Below are 20,268 nucleotides of genomic sequence, written 5' to 3' on the forward strand. Positions count from 1 at the left end.
TGATATTACACCACTGTTGAATCACTGGATTTACCACATGGTTAAAACATGTTTTAGAATGTAAGAGAAAGGAAGAAATGAAATATAGTCATTTTACAGAAGTATGGAGAATGATTACACAGTGCTTTTAAAATCTAATAAGTGCATCTTACTTGAGGTATGGTTAGCTTCCTGGTGAGAGAGAGAGAAAGAAAGAAAATATTCATGTCAATATTTAGAAATGTATCACAACCTATACATGTGATATCACAATTCTTGAACATTATTCATACATTATTCTTTTAAGATTACTTCTACTCTTTTTTTTTTTTTTTTTTTTTTGAGACAGAGTCTCGCTCTGTCACCCTGGCTGGAGTACAGTGGCACAATCTCGGCTCACTGCAACTTCTGCCTCCTGAGTGCAAACGATTCTCCTGCCTCAGTCTGCGAAGTAGCTGAGATTACAGGCTTGTGCCACTATGCCTGATTTTTGTATTATTAGGAGAGATGGGGTTTCACCATGTTGACCAGTGTGCTCTTAAACTCCTGACCTCAAGTGATCCGCTTGCCTTGGGCTCCCAAAGTGCTGAGATTACAGGTGTGAGACACCGTACTCAGCGCCTCATTCTATTTTTTTGCCCCCATGAGACAAATGTTGAACCATCTCACCCTAATTTTCACATCCCATATACCCTCTCATGACATTATTTTTCATTGCTTCTCTGGGCAACATTATGGATAATTTCTTCAGCTCTGTTTGCCTATTAATTCTTCCTTTAGTTGTGTTTGATATATTGGTTTATTTGCTTTATTTCAATTACTACATTTTTCTAAAAATTGGTACCCATTGAAAACTGTCTTGTTCTTTTTATTAATGTCTTTCATATATTTGCTCTGACATCTCTTATTTTTAATACTTTAAAATATTCATTTTATAATCTATGTTTCGAATTGCATAATCTGAATATTTTGATATTTCTAATCTTGATCTTGATCTCTGTACTGACTTTCACTCCAGATTTCCTCATGTGTTTTATAATTATGGATTTGAGCTGCTACTTGACAGGACTTTGTATTGATAAATCCTAAGCATCCTCTGTTGAGAATATACCCTTCCAGAAAAATTTGGTGATTGAATTTATGAGGTAACAACACAAGAATACTTTTTTGTTTAATCTCCCTTTAGGATTTCTTTGTCCTTGTGGGTGGTATAAATTCAAACCTGAAACATTTGTGAGAGATTTTTAGGAAAGACTTTTTATCACTTCTAGAGATCCCAAGGCTCTTCTTTAAGATTGACAAATGTCCCAGGGAACATCCAAATATCACTAACTTCATATTATCCATTTTCACTTTTTTCTTTGGTATTAGCCACTGAACATTTCTGTACTGTATTTTTTCAAGGATACATTACAATATTTGTCATATTTTATCCAGTATTTCAATTAAGATTGTTTACTGTTGGTTTACAATATCTGACACATGTTTTTGGCAAAAATGAACCAACTTTCATTTGTGTTTTTATGTTTACCCTGTAATAAATGTAAAGAACTCACAATGATGACTGTGTCAGCCCATTCTCACACTGCTATATGAATTGCCTGAGACTGGATAATTTATAAACGAAAGAGGTTTAATTGCCTCACAGTTCTGTATGGCTGGAGAGGCCTTGGGAAACTTACGATAATGGCAGAAGGGGAAGCAAACACCTCCTTCTTCACATGATAGCAGAAAGAAGTGCCGAGCCAAGAGGGAAAAGTCCCTTATAAACCTATAAGATCTCGGGAGAACTCACTCACTATAAGGAGAACAGTAGCATAGAGATAACCGCCCCATGATTCAACTGTCCCTCCGGACGCATGGGGATTTGGGGACCCACAATTCAAGATGAGATTCGGGTGGGTATACAGCCAAACCATATCAATGACTGGAGAAAGAGTTATTTATATTTTAGGGGAAAAAAAAGAAAAAAAATACCTAACATTTGGCCTTCCTGTTTTATGGAGAAAGGCTGGTCTGTATTTTTTGCTCAGGGGCTGTTTTAAGACTATATGTAGTAAGGTCAGTCGTACCAATTACCCATCAAACCCAGTTCCTTGCCCTGTTACTGTTCACCTTCTGCCACTTCAGTCCAAGTCCTGGGCTTACTCCTGACTAATATGAGAAATAAGGACTGGAGTTGTGGTATCAGGAAAAGGAAATGCCAAAGGAAAGAGATATCTGATGTAATTAGAAAAGGGGGATTTCTCTGACTACTTGTGTATCTATATCTGTATATGTGTGTACGTGTGTGTGATAGAGACAGAGATGTATTATATTTGCATGTACGTATTTCAGTGATATTATTGAAACTCATAAGAATTTCATTGCCAAAATAATTTTATATGCCCAGAATGAGTACCTATTTGCATTTATTTTTATAATTATTTCTATAATTGATTCTACAAGTCAATACAGAAATAGCTGGCTTATTCCTACCACCTGCTTAGTACAGATATACAGAGAATGTAATAATACATATTTAATTTTTTCCTCACTTTCTTTTCCAACAGATCATGTGATCACAATATTGGGACAATATCCAACTTAGTATTCTATTCCTGTATTTAAATGCCAGGATTCTTTTATAGAAAATAGACACCCTTTATAAGAATTAAATGGTCAAGTATGGAGAAGTGGATGGCTAATTCTAAATGTTATATGAATAAATCTGCATCTGAAAGGTTCTCAGGAAACTTCTTTTAGGAGTGACTTTCTGTAGGTGCATATGCTATCCATAAATCACTTGTTTCGGTTTAACTCCATTTCCTCACTCTTAACAGCATCTCAGGAGCAAAAGCTCCAAAATTGTTTATGGTATCTTCCTTCTTCTCTGAATCAATAGTTATACACTTAGTAATTGTCTGTTTTAACTAAAAGGATTTATGTATTTTCCAGATGCCCCTCTCAGGACCTAATCAAAATTCTGTGGGAGGTTGGGAGGTGTGGTGGAAATGAATGGAAAATATATTTGGACAGAAAAAAATTGTGGTTTGATAAAGGAAGTGAATTAGATCCACAGTTAACAATTATAGATCATTGAAAATATTTTGTAGTATTAGAAGGACAGATTTTTATTGGTCCTTTTATTTGGTGTTTTCAATCATGTGAAAGAAAATCTCCTTTTAAATGTCTGCAGAACAGATACTGGGGACATTTAAATATTCTCTGCTTTAAATTTCTCTCCAGGGAGAGTTTCTTAGTTAAATTTTTGTTACCGTTAGAGTAAAATGGAATACTGCCATTGAGTCATTATTTGTAGGAAGCCATAGATCTCTGCAGTTCCTTACCCAGCGGCATTACCTCTAGCACAGAAGTGCAAGGCAACAATAAATCAAGGGGTACTTACAACTCATATTTTTCTATTTACTCATCTACCAGTGCCAGTCCAAAAAAAAAATCAGTATGTCAAGTTAGGTCCACACTCTACTTTTTTAAGAAAGTCAAAATAATATAGATGATAGGTACTAGTAATTATAACAAAATTCAATTCACTTCTATTAATATTTTTTAAGGTACTTCCATGATTATTTAGAACCTGTATTAATCTGTTCTCATTCTGATAATCAAGGATATACCCAAGACTGGGTAGTTTAGAATGGAAAGATGTTTAATTGATTCACCGTTCCACATGACTGGAAAGGCCTCACAGTCATGGCAGAAGGTGAATGAGGAGCAAAGTCATGTCCTATATGGCAGCAAGCAAGAGAGCATGTGCAGGGGAAATCCCCTTTATAAAACCAACAGATCTCATGAGACTTACTCACTATCATGAGAACAGAATGGGAAAGACCCGCTCCCATGATTCAATGACCTCTCACTGGGTTTCTCCTGCAATATGTGGGAATTATGGGAGCTACAATTTAAGATGAGATTTGGGTAGGGACACATACAACCCATATTAGGACACTGAAAACTTTGACTTTTGGAAGGGAAAATATCCACTAATAACCTAGATGTAAACTCAGACTACCAACACATTTTAAATTACTGAGTATTATTCTACTCTAGGGGTGTTTTTAAATCACAATTACTTTAGAAAAAAATTTTAATAATGTGTTAGGTCATGTTCCTCCTATGATTAGAACTAGAGGGGATTGGAATGAAGAGCACAAAATCCAAGAAACTGAATGTTTAAATATCACATTCTATGCTTAGGTACAAAGAACCTCATAAAGTCCTCCTTCTTACCAAATCAAGAAACCAGTGCTTTTATTTTAAATACTTATGTTAAAGTCTTTATATCTGTTATTTAAAATTTTATGATTCAATAATACTTTCTCGTGATATGTAATATATTGCGGGTAAGAAGAAATCTTAATGAAATAGAATAGTGAATTTATAATTATTTTAGGCAAACAACACAAAAACTCTAATGTGAGTAACTGCACAGAATTGTTTGACAACTTTTAGAAGTCTGAAGTGATAGTGGGCCTAGAAGAATAGTAAAGTATAAGACTTTGTGGGTATGTAATACACCTGTATGCTTCATATAGACAGAGTCTGATCTGGCATAGTTGGCTAAGAGTATAAAATTACTAAAAAGGCAATGTTATTATTTCATTTTCCATAAGAAGACAAGTTCTCTTTTCTAAGGTTATGCTAGTAACTTCCATCTTGCTTATGGGGTGACCATGTTCATAGTTTAAAGCAAATCTGTCACTATTCCTCAAAACACTAACTTATTACCTTTCCATACAAAATTTAACCCTGCAGGGGAAAAACATGTTTTTTTAAATCTAAAAACTATAAAAAGAAAATGTATTCCCATATGGTAGAAAAAGTCTTAAATAATTTTTCTAAAATTTATCAATAAAGAATATTCTCTTCACCATCAATTGCTTAATTTATTTTTTGTGAAACTAAAAAGTTTTATTCATAGGGTATATTACTATGTCTTTAACAGTCAAGTTTTATTAGCAGAGACTGAAATGCAAAATGCACTTTTCACTTAAAGAATGATTGATGAAATATGGAAAATGTGCACCATAGACTGTCTATACACTAAATGAATTGTTTCCTTTAGCTCAACTAGCATTTTCTGCACATCTCCTTCAGAGGCATAGCAGGAAGTCTTCTGGGTAGGGAACAATGAACAGGGTTAAGGCATAAACATCAATATGGGATAAACACACAAAATAGAATATGATAAGTACTGTTAAAAAGATATAAAATATGTTGGGAACATCTAGAAAGAGAATAATTTCTTCTCTAGGTGTCAAGACAAGTTGTATTGAAGAGATGTTAACTGAGCTGGCCATGAGGAATGAGTAGAAAAAAATATTGAGGCAGGGCAAATGGAGTAAACCGAAGTATGGAAGGAAAGAAGGAAGAAAGGAAAGGAGGGAGGGAAGGGAAAGTGGGCTTACAATCTGAGACTGGGGTACAAGGGAAAATAGTGGGAGATAAATTTGAAAGGTAGCATGAGTATATGCATTGGAGAATTATGGAAAAGAATCATTAACAGTTAGAATAGAAGCAACCTCCTAAAGCTCCTGAATGCTTTACCTTGTTTTGGGTAGGCAACAGAGAGAATTTTTGAGCTAAGGAAGGTGCCATATAAGTATATGGCACTGTCAGAGCTGTGTATGAGGACAAGCATTTCAAGATTGTGTTTGTGCCAGGACCAAGATGGTATTAAAGAGATGACTCTGTATTTCTGCCTTTTAAACATGTATATCAGAAGAAAATATTGGTGCAATACATATATATGCTGGATATGCCTGTAAAAAAAAATTTTTTTTAAAAACCTAATAATCTGTTTTAGCCCCAAAATGGTGGTGATGAAACACTTTCATCTGAAATAAATGATGGAGACCAGACAATGTATCTTCATTGCTTACTTAATTTTGCTTCTGTAGATATGTTCATAACGTGTTTGAAGACAATTTGAAAGGTTTTGTTTTTATGATCACGATATCAAAATACATTTTTGTTGTTTCAGATGATGGTGCCTGTCCATTAACTGAACAACTGTGGTAAGTTTATTTTGCTCATCTCATATCTGCGTGGAATGCTTTTCTTTTTGATATTCCAAAGGATTTATTTTACCTATAAAACCTTTTGTTAAAATTCCTCGAATGAGTTTCCTTCTGGCAATCCATTAGGAATTTTAGGATGTTTTGTTTCTTCTTTTCAATTAAAACTAAGACTTTAGTTTTCAACCAGATTTTGTCAACAGAGATGTTTATTTTCACAGATGCTTCACTTACTCAACCTTTAACAATCTCTCAATGTACTGGGAAAGTAATATCCAGTTGTTAGTTACTCTTTTAGTAGTTAGAAGAAATACTTTATGGTTTTTATAGTGATAGCAGAATACCCAGTGTTTCTGACAAAAAGAAAATTATTTCTTTGTTTTCTCTATTATCCTTACAATGAGAGAAAGAAAAAAAGAATTTATATTCCTTCACTTGCATAATTGCCTTATATTGCTATGATTATTCATTGGAAACCAAGATGAGTGAGTATAACTTGGATCAATATAATTCATCTCTGGAGAAGTTGCTACCCATTTGTGCCTCTCTTGGAAGAATAAACACAACATATTTGCGCGCTTTCACAGTACTGGTAAACTGGTATTTTCAAGGATTCTTTGCACATTGCCAGACTTAGAAAAAACGAAAACTCTACATCAAATTGTTACTCATTTTACTTCTTGAGAGTTGACCAGTTTAGAGCAGAATAAGAGAAAGTATTGCATTTTTTGTTCTTATTCAACTGCAATAAGGAAAATGTTATGAAAGAGTGTCTTTGTATAGCATCCTCCCCCTTCCCTCAGACTAGACTGCTTGGTAAAATAAGAGATGGCCAGAGTGGGAGCTGGTTGGCAGGAGGATAACAAGTTTGAAGGTGTAAAAATATTTACATAGGTTTTGGATAAGAAAGAATAGAGCAGCTGTATGAGATGGTGTATGTGGTGTGACTTAAGAACAAGCAAATGTTGGAGAAAAAAATTAAAAGCCTTATCATATATTACATTGGTGCTTCTCAAACCTTGATTTGTCTATGGGTAATATGGGCTATCTTGTTAAGATGCAGATACTGATTTAGAATCTGAGCTGAAGTAGGGCCCAAGAATCTTCATTCTTGATTTCTATAAGCTCCCAGGTAATGCAAAGCTGCTGGTTTAAAGACCACACTGTAAATAGTAAGGTAGTATATAAATAAATCTCTCCCTTTGACTCCTCTCTGAGGGACTTCAATCAAGACATTAATTTTCAAATGTTTGATTTGGATTTGACTTTTAGTGCTCTTGATTCACTGTTCAAAGATTATCTTAAGATTACAGCAAAAATGCTGTTTTAGTTCAGCCACATTAAAAAAAAAAACTGGGTCTTGAATAGCTTCTATGTCTGTTTTCCCTGTTATTACCTGATTATTCCAGGGTAAACTGTAAAGGATCAAAGAAAGTCAATCTCTTTCAGCCAAGTAATTTTTGAGTGAACAAAGCACAAGATTTTACAAAAATATAAATTTATTATTCTAATATTGCAATCTACTCAAAGGCAATCATATCAACACCTCGTAATAGTCTAATTACAAAAAGCAACAACAATGGTTGTGGGGTAGATAGTCCTAACCGTAATACAAGTAGACATTATCGTCATTATTATGCTTAAAAGTACTTGAGTTTTGCTTGAAAATGTGATAAAATGCTTTTGGTTTTGTGTCACATTCCTACTGACCTTATGAATACTTTCTAGTCTAATTGTTCAGCTTGTTCAGATCTTAGGATAACTGAGAAAAGGGGATAGATGCCACAGTTGGTAGGGTTTGTTAGTAACCATGAATAACGGGGCCAAAAGGCCTAGTCCACTGGTGCAAAGAAATCTGAAGAATTTTCTGAAACCCCAAAAGTCTTGTAGGTGATGTAGAAGGCCGTAGAAGTAGAAGTTTCAAAATCAATCAGTTTTCTGCTAAAACTCTCATTTCTTAAACCAGGTAGCATATCAGAATCACCTGTGAAGTCAAAAAGGCTAGTTAGACCTGGGTACCATGCAAACCAATTAACTCAGAGTTTCTCAAGGTAAATGAAGCCTAACATCTAAATTTTGATGCTTCAGCTCCCTGGTGATTATATCAGGAAATGGAGTTGAGAACCATTCCCTTATATTAGTGCCTGAAATTCTACATTTTCAACAAGTTCTTAAATGAAGTTTGTGTTGCTGCTTTGTGAACCACACTTTGAGTAGCAAGGACCTACTAGACGCCATACTTTTGTTTTCATGTTCTTGGGAGGGTCAGCATCACCTGGGAGTAGTCATCTTCTCTCTAAGGATGAGGAGAAGAAGAAAGGTAAAAAGATGTTTGTGTTGCTGCTTTGTGGACCACACTTTGAGTAGCAAGGACCTACTAGACTCCATACTTTTTTTTTATGTTCCTGGGAGGGTCATCATCACCCCGAAGTAGTCATATTCTCTCTAAGGATGAGGGGAGGAAGAGGAAAGGTAGAAAAGAGAGAGAAAACATGCAACGGGCACATGGTATAGACATGGTAGAATGCACAGCTCCCCACTGGATTGAATTTATAGGTCAATGGAAAAATCCCTGTACCAAAATATCTCCTCTAATTAAATCATATGGTACCTGAACATGCATTATTAAAATTCATTTGATTTCACTGCATTCCAAAGCTGACTATGCAAACATGATCTTTTGGTGCAATGTTACAAATATAGAGCATGGAAGGAGGAGTAGGGTGGGCAGGGATCTGAATTATAATGATCATCCCAGATGATTCTAATAAAAAATGGAGCTTGGAAGCCATTGTTTTAAACTATACAGCACGATTTTTCTTGACTTTCTTTCAATATGCATACATATTTCCATTCTTTAAACCAATAATTTATATATACTATTCTATGCATCAATAGAGCTCAATATAACAAGATATCAATAACTAAGAGCTACATGGTAATGACTATTTGCCAGTCACTGTTCAGAGTTTCATATTTATAAGGACTATCCTAGATAATATGTGCTATTATTATCCTCTTTACATATAAGAAAACTGGAGCACAAAAATATTAGATTGCTAAAATTTACATAACTGGTGAGTGTTAGAACTAGAATTCAAACCCAAATACTCTGGCTCTGCAATACATGTTCTGGTAACTTCCAATCAGTTGTGAATTGATCCATGTATTCAACACACACTTTTGGAGGAGCTTTTATATACTAGGCAATTTTTAAAATACTAAGAATAGAGCACTAAAGGGAATAACAATAAAATCTCCTCCCCTATGAAGATGTCCTTCTAGTGGGAGATGCAAGCTCTTATTTTTAGAGCAGCCAGAATTTTTTAAAAGACCTCAGCATTCATGACATGAAGACATAAACTGATATAGCCATTCTGTTTGCTTTCTGAATGATCTTGTCAAATCTCTTTACCTGTTTAGTAATCTGATTAAAAGATGTAAAGGGACATGTAAATAACTTATTTTTATTACTTTACATCGTCTTTTAGCATCATATAAGTTTTATGTGTATGTATGGTTTAAAAATGTCTTAATGAAAAGAATTGGTTTTCCCATGGCAGTAGACACTAAGGGCATCATGAAAGCACTAGCTATCAGGAAGGTGTTGGTGGCAATGTTGTGGTGTTCATGTTGGCATGGGTGCTAGTAGTTACGATATTTGTGATAATGGTGATGATGACTGAAATGATGAAATTGATGGTAATTGCTACCACTTATTAAGCACTTACTATGGCTCAGGTCTTGTGCTAAATTATTTATATTCAGTATTCAATCCGTTCCACAGCCTTGTGGAAATAATAATATACTTTAGAGCTCAAGAATCTGAGGATTAGGAAGCTTAAACAACTCACCCAAGTCACATAGCTCAGCAAATAATGGAGGCTGACTTTAACCCCAAATCTATTAATTATCTACTGCTATGGAAGAAAGCACTCTAAATCTCAGTGGCTTAAAATAACAATTTGTTATTCCTCATGATGCTGAGAGTAGACTGACTGTGCAATTATTCTGCTCCACTCAAAACTGAACATTTACAAACTAGAAGTCTACTGTTGGCCTAATGTAGGATCCCATTCTCAGAAGTGCACATCTCTGTGCAGCTAGACAACAGGAGGTGATTTTTTGTCTACTGATACTAGACAATTTTATCTCAGTTGAATCCTCAAGACCAAACCCAAAGCATGCAGAAAAGATCTTGATTTGAAAGATACAAAAGCTAAGACTTCTGCTGTTACCAATGACTTATCTGCAATGTACAGAAGTCTCGTTTTGAGGTTGTGAATAACTTCGCATTTTAAGCAGGTTTATGTCCCAATGGGCCTGTCAGAATGACTTAACTAGAAAGCAAACAACCCACAGAGCTTTATCACTGCAGTCATCAACACACGCCGATTATTGTACGTAGCCCACTGCTCTTGCTGAGGGCCAAGGAGAGTCTCAGTTGTCCAGCAAGACCATAATGAAATAATGAGTTTTGCCTCGCTGCTTTCTCGGCTATTTCTTTCTTCAGGAACTCCACAGAGAATATTTGTCTCCAGGACTATAAATTTGGTAATTTTCACCAGCTCTAAATTTTTTCTGTTGCTTAAGAGTAGTAAGGCTCAACAGCCTACTCTCACCATTTAGGGACTAACAATGTGGAAAATTCAGTGAACTCAGTATGATTGCCACTCAAGGGTTCTCTATGTGAACCAGCATCTTCTTTAAATTTTGAAATAAATTCCACTTAAGAAGGCAGAAAGGAGCAAACTGTGTGTGGAAGAAAATGTTTTTGCTTTTTCTTAACACAGAATGGAAATAGAGTGGCAATCCCTTCTATTATGACTGGAAGCAGGGCCCACTTCCCATGTTCTTCTAGGGAGTTTGGTTTGACTACTTAATAAAAAACTGAAAATATATTACTATAAATGGAAGAGAAATAAAACCCTGATTTATCAAGTAGAGATTTGTAAGTTGCACCAACAAAATAATTGGGTGCATATACAAATGAGGACTCAACATGTACAGAATTCAGATTTTGTGTATGCAAAACAGATAATTGTACAATCAAAGAAGTGCCTTGATTAAAATCATTGTACATGTAAATTCATCATTTGCAAGAGCAGTCATATTTTGGCACATGCATACATAATTAGTGATTTGTAATTTGAGGTAATTTCATGGTAGAAATAGTCTTACCTAGTGGTGCTCATGTTTTACCCATTAGTCAAATCAAATCTTATATTTTTTATTTTTTTATTTCAGTAATCACATTGTCATTTAAAAAATGTAATCTCTCCTTGTTTATCAGTATCATTGAAAAATTAGAGTAATTTATAGCCTCTTGTTTTGAAAACTGGCTACACAAATTATTCCTTGGAAAATACTGTTACTGTGTCGAACATTGATTCACTTTCAGTTTGGGGGCTTGTTCTAAATGATAAAGCAGTACATGAGTAGTATATATAGAATATCCCTGATCATAAACCTTCCATTCATTTCCCATTTTATTCACATTTGACATTTCTGAAAGTTAAATAGATTTAAAAATCAATTAGCACACTTAATATAGACTCTTATCCTTAAAGCAACCCTCCACTTAATAATACATCTTACAGTAAAAACCATCTTGTTATCAAGATAACTTGAAAAACACTATCTTGCAATCAACACTGTCTTCTCAGAAATCCAATCTTGTTATCAATGACAACAAGCACTTGCATATGATTACTATGTGCCAGGTGACTACTCCTCACAACCAGCGTGGAAGATGGATTTACTATATTTCACAGATGAGGAAACTGAAACACAGGTTACTTATGTGTTAATAACTCTTTCAAAGCCACAGAGCAACTGCTTGACAAAGTGAGGAAATTCAGAACTTGATAAGACTGTGCCTGACCATCCTCCTTAAAAGCAATGCTAAGTCGGCTTCAGTTGCTTCTGTAAAGTATGTGTGACTGTATGAAAAGTTGTAATGAGATCTACTTGTCCAAGAATTACCTCCTCGTTCTCTTCTTTTACCTGTCCTAAGGCAATAATACTAATAATACATTTAAAATTTTAAAAAAATATTTTCTTCTTTTCTCTTACTCTCTTATCTTTTATTGTTTCTTGGAATTTGTTCACTGTATCAGTGGACAAATGTTTCATGGAGCCCAGGAATTTGTTTTCCCATTTCTCTTAATAACTATATTATAAAAGTAAAAATCTAAGTACTTTTATATTCCAGTTCACATAATCTTTGCTCAGAACTCTCCAAGGGCTTCTTAATCTTACTCAGAATAAAAGCCAGAGTCGTTACATTGGCGTTCAAAGTTGCCCAAGATCTAGACTCCTGTCTGCCATGCTCTCCCACCTCCATCTCCCTCTTTCACTTGCTTAAGCTAATCTGGCTTCCCCGCTGTCCCGGGAATCCCCAGCAATCTCAGGCCTGAGGACTTTTGCCTCTGCTCTCTATACCTGGAGTGCTTTCTCACATAACAGCATGTGACTTCCCCTAGCAACCTTGAAGTCTCTGCTGAAATGTCACCCTACCACAATGTGCTTTTCTCCCACCTCTATCTCTTCTTATCCCACTTAATACTCTTAATCTACTTTCCATTGCCTCCAGAGCTCTTACCTACCTTGTCTTTTATAAATCTATTTATTTGTCCAGCCTTTAATACTAGAATCTATAGAAACTATAGAAGCTGTAAGAAAGGAGTGACTGTTTAGAGTATTTCCTGCTGTATCTCCAGCCTCTGGCACAGAGTACATGCTCAGTAACTACTTGTTGCACAAATGGACAGTCAAATTATGGAAATAAACAAGTAAATGAATATTCTAGGACTCTATTCAAGGATTCCCTACTTACTTGTTGCTAGAATGACTGCCCGTTAGGTACAGTACCAAACAGTTTTCTTTACAGGATAACACACATGAATATATATTTAAGGCTTGTCAATGGTTGATGCATATCATTTTATATGAGGCAAGTAAAAAAGGTGAAACTTAAAGTTATTTCAATTAAAGGTAAAATACTGGAAAATATGATTAGGGTTTTACTATTTTAGAATATAATAAAAGCAATAGCTAAGCACTATGCTGCTATGTATTATCCCTATTTTACATGTCTTACATATATTATCAAATTTAATCCTCACCACTACCTTATAATCGAGGCACTGTTATTACCTCCATTAAATAAATGAGAAAAATGAGGCACAGAAAAAGTTTAGTTACTTGCCCAAAGTCAGAGGCAAACCTATAGACTCCTATTACAAATGGAAATATATGCATATATATTTCTCCCACACTGATTTATTATTCAGTACCAAGTCTCCCTAACGATCCTGATTAAAATACCCACTTTGGAAGACTGTTTTTCAGAAGAGTGGCAATATTATTGCATCCCCTTATACTCATTATCTCGGAAAGCCTGTTTTTTTGTTGTTTATTTTTTCTGAGTGTTTGAGGAATCATCTTGGAGAAATTAACAAAATGCATCAGTATACACATGCTACATACTTTCCTTAGACTAATACCTATAATTACAGGAATAAAAGATTTTCATTTAAATTTTTTTTGATGGCAGCTTTAGCCTCATGTATTTAAAACTTTCCTGTTACACTCTGTTTTTTAATCATGTTTCATCATAAACTTGTATATGAGAACAAGCGTGTTATTGAATGAAGCCTTGGAATCATTTACCATTGCCTTCTCTTTAGTACCTGATTGATGCTTAAAACTAAGGTAACCATAATCTTAGTTTACTTGGACAGTCCTAGTTCATGTGTCTTCTCTCAGTGCAATTATTAACATGCTATACATGTAGATATATTGATACATGAGTTCTGGGAAGGGAAGAGTGTGGTGCCTTTAAATGATGCAGAAGTGGGGAAGGGAAGTGCTGGGTAGAGGAGGATGTGGTCCCTGGCTAGGGCTCCATCCCCACAGATGTAGATGAGGACAGGCACTGTCCTCATTCACACCCAAATGTTGCATTTTCCAAGACCATCCTGGCCTGCCACATCCCCTATCCTGGGCCTATAAAAACCCAAGACCCTAGCAAGATAGGGACAGAAGCTGCTGGATGGTGAGAGGAACATGTCAGCAGAAGAGGACACAAGTGGCTGGCCATGGGGAAAACCAGTCTCCTTTCTGGCTCCCCCACCTGCTGAGAGCTACTTCTACTCAATAAAACCATACACTTATTTCCCAACCCCACATGTGATCTGATTCTTCCAGTACACCAGGGTGAGAAACCCCAGGATAGAGAAATCCCTCTTTCCTTGTGATAAGGAAAGGGGTCTAATTGAGCTGGTTAACACAAGTAGCCTACAGATGGCAAATTAAAAGCACACCCTGTAACATGTGCTCACTGGGGTTTCAGCTGTAAACATTCACCCCTAGACACTGCTGTGGGTAGGAGCCCCACAACCTACCTGTCTGTAAGCTCCCCTAGAGGTTTGAGCAGCAGAGCACTGGAGAAATGAGCCACTTCACCATTACATGCCCTGGAGGGGAACAAGGGAACCTCTCCCATTTCAATATGATTGATAAAACCATGTACTTTCACTTTCAAAAGTGCCTCTGAAGTATCCACAATAGACTAAATTTTCTGTTTGCTTATTTAAAGCAGATATGTGCTATCTATTGATAGTGTTAAAAAAGTAGAGGAGGAAATTTTTTCAACCAAGAATCCTATATCCAGTGAAACCACCCTACAAAAATAAGGTTGAGGCCGGGCGCGGTGGCTCACGCCTGTAATCCCAGCACTTAGGGAGGCCGAGGTGGGTGGATCACAAGGTCAAGAGATCGAGACCATCCTGGTCAACATGGTGAAACCCCGTCTCTACTAAAAATACAAAAAATTAGCTGGGCATGGTGGCGCGTACCTGTAATCCCAGCTACTCGAGAGGCTGAGGCAGGAGAATTGCCTGAACCCAGGAGGCAGAGGTTGCAATGAGCCGAGATCGCGCCATTGCACTCCAGCCTGGGCAACAAGAGCAAAATTCCATCTCAAAAATAATAATAATAATAATAAGGTTGAAATAAAAACATTTTTTCCTTTGAAAAACAAAAGTCCATACCCTAGATATAAAAGGAGGAAAGATTAAATGTCCTCAATTACTTTATTGTAATTTCAAATGAATCACTTAATTAAAATCTAAAGAAAAAAACATTCACCAAAATGAGACACAGTAGACCTCAACTATGCTTCTACTTGCTTAATACAAATTCCCTCAACAAATCTGAAAAAGCAGCTTGTATTATTAAAATAGTCTTTGCCAGAAAGGATAAAACATTTACTTTATTTCTGTAGGTCTTTATTAGATTTTACATAAATACACACTGAAAACATTAGAGAAGCCATAACTGAAATACTGTTTTCCATTTACTTTTCCACAAAATGTATTCCAACGTAAGCCTTTGTAAATGCAGGTCTTTCACCATTCTGGCTAGGACAAAGGAAAGAACCAATTCTCAATCAACCTTAGCACCTGCGCTCACATCAAAGTTCCCCTAAGCATTAAATAACCACACTGCCAGACTGTGTTATGTTATTTTTAATCTGAGCTGTTAGGACACAAATTCTGGGAAGTCTCAATCTGTAGATTTCGCATGAAGCATTGTTTTCTTTCTCCCTTTAGATGAACAAAAATACTCTGTGTTCGGGCTGAGGAGCCTGAGACGGACCTTCAGTTCTCTTTTATTTCATAAAATACCAGAGTACTTCCAACTCTCCATGAAGCCTCAGACCTATGACCTATAACCTACTCCTTGCCTTTCTTTTCTTTTCTTTCCATCCAGAGGGCTAATTTAAAAATAAACACAGAAATATTAATCATAATATGTGTGTGAATTTTTGTACACATGAAAGTTTTAATTTTTAGAAAATTAGCAAACATTTTAATTTTTCCTCATATTTTGCTACTTGAGATGCGTTTTGCTACAACTTTCTCAATCTCCTCCTCCACAAATTCATACAGTAACCATTGTTATAAAATACATGTTAGTCTTCTAAATGATTAACTGCTTTCTTAGATGAATGAATCGTCACCAAGAGTCTCAGCACTGCTCTGTTGAAGGCTTCGGAAAGGCTAATGCAACCACCATCATTTTCCTAGGATCTACCCTCACTCTTCATTCTCTTATTTGCTGGAGTCTTCTCTACTAAAATATGTTGATTGACACACCAGAGTCATTTGAAGATGTTTTCTCAGTGCCATACTTCATTGGTTCAATGTGAGGGATTTTAGCAGGTCAGCAACCCTAGGTGATGAATCGCCATGTGGTTCATGAATCTGTAGGTGACTGCCAGGGGCTCACATACTTCATACCAGTCAGATGTACAGGATTAAGTCACATATACAGGATATGGTCACATATACAGATTAAGGGAAGTCTATAAGGTGCATGGCATTGCAGACATACATTGGAAGCTGTCATTGTAACTAACCCTACAGACGAGGACTCAGGTAATACAATTTCATCTAAGCTTGTGGTAGATAAATAGTTGCCTCTTTTTGTAGTGGGAAGTCTAAAATTTTCCCTTAGATAAGTCTTTCCTTATAAGTTGCAGGCGACATTGGGCTTCTGAAATCTCCCAACTCAGCTGTTCCAGAAACAAATAGATATACATACAAAGGAGGCTCCTGGTGAGTGTTCATAATTGTTTTATGATACAGCATATTTTAAAAGAGCATAAGATTGGAGTATAGTTAGGCTTAAATGACACCTCTGCCATTTACCTTCTGTATATCTTTGGACTGTGCACTTTAATTACAGGATTATTTCTTCAAATGGAAAGATGGAATTTAAAAGTGATATTCACCCTGAAGTTGTATAGATTAAATGAATTCATGTATATTAAATACATAGAAAAGTACATGGTTTAATGAATGTTCCCTTGCCCAGCATACTGTGAGTGATCATTCATTTTACCCGTATTCACTTTCACTACAGTTTGTCCAGTCTGGACATCTACACACGCATGCAGGTAGCCATGCCACAGAGTAGCTGGAAGGCCTGTGGGTGATATATGTGTTCACTGAAAGGACTCGTAACTTTATTTCACACACTTTCCTGAAAATATATATGAAAAGATTGATTTCCTGTGATTACTGACCCAGGTTAGGCTTAAAGCAAGAGTAGAATCTGTAAGCATTTTGAGTTCCTTGTGAAAGATTGTCTAGTATTTCGCTTTCCTCTCATTTATCTCACTTTCCTCTTGTTTATCTTACTCTCTGGGACCATGTTTGAAGGCTGTTGATCATATGGAAGAAAAATAGTCTATATCCTGGAGGAAAACTGTGGTGAATAAATGTTTGATTGAAATTTCTCTCTGTCTTCATACTGCTTGAAAGTCCAAATGAAAATAGGTGAAAATGCCAAATAACTTTAAAGGCTTTCAGACAAGTGGATACTTGGTAAATGAAGACAGAACATGTGGGTTCATTATTCATTTTTTCTGTTGATATTATGTCTATGTCGTGGCATTATGTTGGAAGACCTGTGTTTGTTCAACCTATGAAAGAGCTTTAGTCAGGAAATAAAATTCCTATTGCCCAAATAGCACCTGATAGAAAAAATATAAATACTTCAAAGTTTGAAACACTATGTTTTGAAAAAATGATGTATTGAATATATGTATGTTCAATCAATTGTGAGGAATACTATGAACAACTTTTTAAAGTGTTTGAGAGGTTCAGAATACACAGTTGTTTCAGAGGCACTTTCTTTTCTAATGTCTCATCCAATGTGAATGTTTTCTCCAGCAGTCACCAAATAGAAATATCACTAAAAATCTGAAAACAAATAGTGAAGCGTGAAAAAAGTAGCAATGAGAAAATTTATCATAATAGAAAGTCTCTATAATAATATTTAGTGATCAAGGAGCTCATTTTATTAGTATTGGCAAACAGCCAACAACTACAAGTTACAGGAAATAGTAACAACCAGGGTAAAGAAGCAATCAATTTTAAAATGCCAAGGAATCTACTTATTTATTTTTTAGGAGTTGGCTTAATTAGAAAAGTTGTTACAAGTTCCAAGACCATGAAAGGAACGTGTTTTACAAGTTAAATGAAAATGTAGTGGAGACTTACTGCAAGAACTCAAAAACTTGACTTCAACATACCAGGTGATTAGTGTTAGTTCAATGTAGAAACATCATCTGTGTATGAATCTATCTCTTGGATAGGGTAGTTGACCCACAAAAAGTCCTGGTCTTTTGTTCACATATCGTCTTAAACATAAAACCTTTTATACCCAACGTAACTGGACACAAAATTTTGTAATATGTATCATGGTAAATGAAAAATCCAAAGAAGCCTAGATTTATTCATCATCTTTTATATCAACTAGTTCAATGACTCTGTGTAAGTAACACACTCAGATATATGTTTGTTTGTAAAATATAAATTATGTGTCTATAAGAAAAAAAAAAATGTATGTGAAAAGTTTTCTATGTCCCTTAATAGTTTGAATTCAATATAATTAGCAGCATAATATGGGTTTTGGCCAACTATATTTAGTATATAGATTTATGCTTATTAGATGTTTTGTGTGTGCGCAGGACCTTGTGGTTATTTCTGGTCAATACACTGAGCAGAGTGAGATACCACTACTGAACAAGCATTTAATTACCATTGCAAAAACACACAGAGCAATCTCTTCTTTCTGAAGCAATCACTATCAGGATTGAAGGTAGCGACTCTTCTTTCAGACTTGATCCCTGAGTTACCATTGTGAACTGAATGTCCTGCTGAGGGACTCTGGAATTTTAGCATAAGAGAGAAAAAAATATTTACTTGAGATTTGGGCCTGTTTGCTACTGCAGCAGGACTTACCCTACACTTACCAATAAATATAATTAAGGTATCTCATAAAAGTTTATGATAACTTTTCATAAAAATGAATGTAAGCAGACATATAAAAAGTGCCAATATGTGAATCACAATTTTTTCTTAGCCAAATAATTTAACTTTAATAATGCATTGCTTAAAGCATTAAGAAATTTCCAAACATGGCATTGCCTCCATCAAACAATATACTCAGGATGATAAAAAGCAACTCAGTGATGTTTTCTGGTCTTCTTATTCTAGAATTCATAAGTTGAGTGAGTACTCTACAAATCACTTTATACAAATTCTCTTAAGGATATAACATGGTGAACTTTTATGTCCAGAGTACCCTTTCTGCTCTCTGTTTAATTATTTTGTACTCAGATATAAAGTTTTAAATATTTATTAAATGTTAAATATGTTTAAAGCAGGTATTGGTTCATTGAATAATATAACAAAAATTAGGGCATTTTTCTTGTCTTTAGGGAGTGTGTAGTCTAGTTGGAAAATCACTCTAGAAGTAATAGAAAGTTGTGTGATAACACAAAACCTGAAAAGTACCAAATCACAAAAAAGAAATAATAGGATTTCATAAAAGTTATTTTGATCTAAAAATTCAATTACCAAATTTAAGAAATATAGAAACACAGTCTGGTGGTGACATAGCAGGGAAATTTTACCTAAGATAATGTCCTTCAGATTCACCCATGTTGTTACAAATGGCAAGCTTTTCTTCTTTTATAAGGCAACATAATATTCTATTGTATACAACATTTTCATTTATCCATTTATCTATTGGTAGACATTTGGGTTGGTTGTTTTTGTATCTTGGCTTTCATGAATCATTCGGTAATGATCATGGGAGGCAGATATCTCTGAAATTCTCATTTGAATTCTTTGACTGTGTATCCAGAAGTAGGATTACTGAATCATATAGTAAGTTTTATTTTTGATTTATTAAGGAAACTTCATACTGTTTTTCATAATAGCTGTACCATTTTACATTCCCACTTACAGTGTACAAGGCTTCCAATTTCTCTATCCTGTCATTGACACTTATTTTCTCTGTCTCTCTCTCTCTCTCTCTCTCTCTCTCTCTCTCTCTCTCTCAATTAAACCATCCCAACAGATGTGAGGTGATATCTCATTTTTCATTTGGACTGTGCATCTTTTAATATGCCTTGTGGCTATTTGAATGCTGTCTTTGGAAAAATATCTATTCAAGCCCTTTGCCCAGTTTTTATTTGGGGTTATGTGTGTTTTTGCTATTTAGTTGTAGGAGATTCTTACAGATTTTGGATATTAGTCCCTTATCATATGTGCAGTTTGCAAATATTTTATCCCATTCCATAGGTTACCTTCTCATTTCGTTGATTGTTTCTTTGGCTGTACAGAAGCTTTGTTGCCTCTGTACAGCTTTTGGTGTCATATCCAAAATGTCATTGCCAAAAACCAATGTC

The 20,268-nt window shown here is 35.3% G+C and overlaps 1 protein-coding gene across 30 annotated transcripts in view; it reads left to right on the plus strand.

Annotated features, from left to right (window-relative positions):
• Nucleotides 1–20,268, plus strand: part of PTPRD (protein tyrosine phosphatase receptor type D) — a 1,411,192-nt gene that overhangs the window by 314,010 nt on the left and 1,076,914 nt on the right. For all 30 annotated transcript variants that reach the window (XM_064381700.1, XM_064381675.1, XM_064381734.1 and 27 more), the window contains exon 3: nucleotides 5,963–5,996. The gene's annotated coding sequence lies outside the window, so the exon portion shown is untranslated. The remainder of the gene's footprint in view (nucleotides 1–5,962; nucleotides 5,997–20,268) is intronic.

This window comes from Aotus nancymaae, unplaced genomic scaffold (genome assembly GCF_030222135.1).
Source record: "Aotus nancymaae isolate 86718 unplaced genomic scaffold, 86718_ANA_hifiasm-v0.15.2.pri h1tg000003l, whole genome shotgun sequence".
NCBI classification, from domain to species: Eukaryota; Metazoa; Chordata; class Mammalia; order Primates; family Aotidae; genus Aotus; species Aotus nancymaae.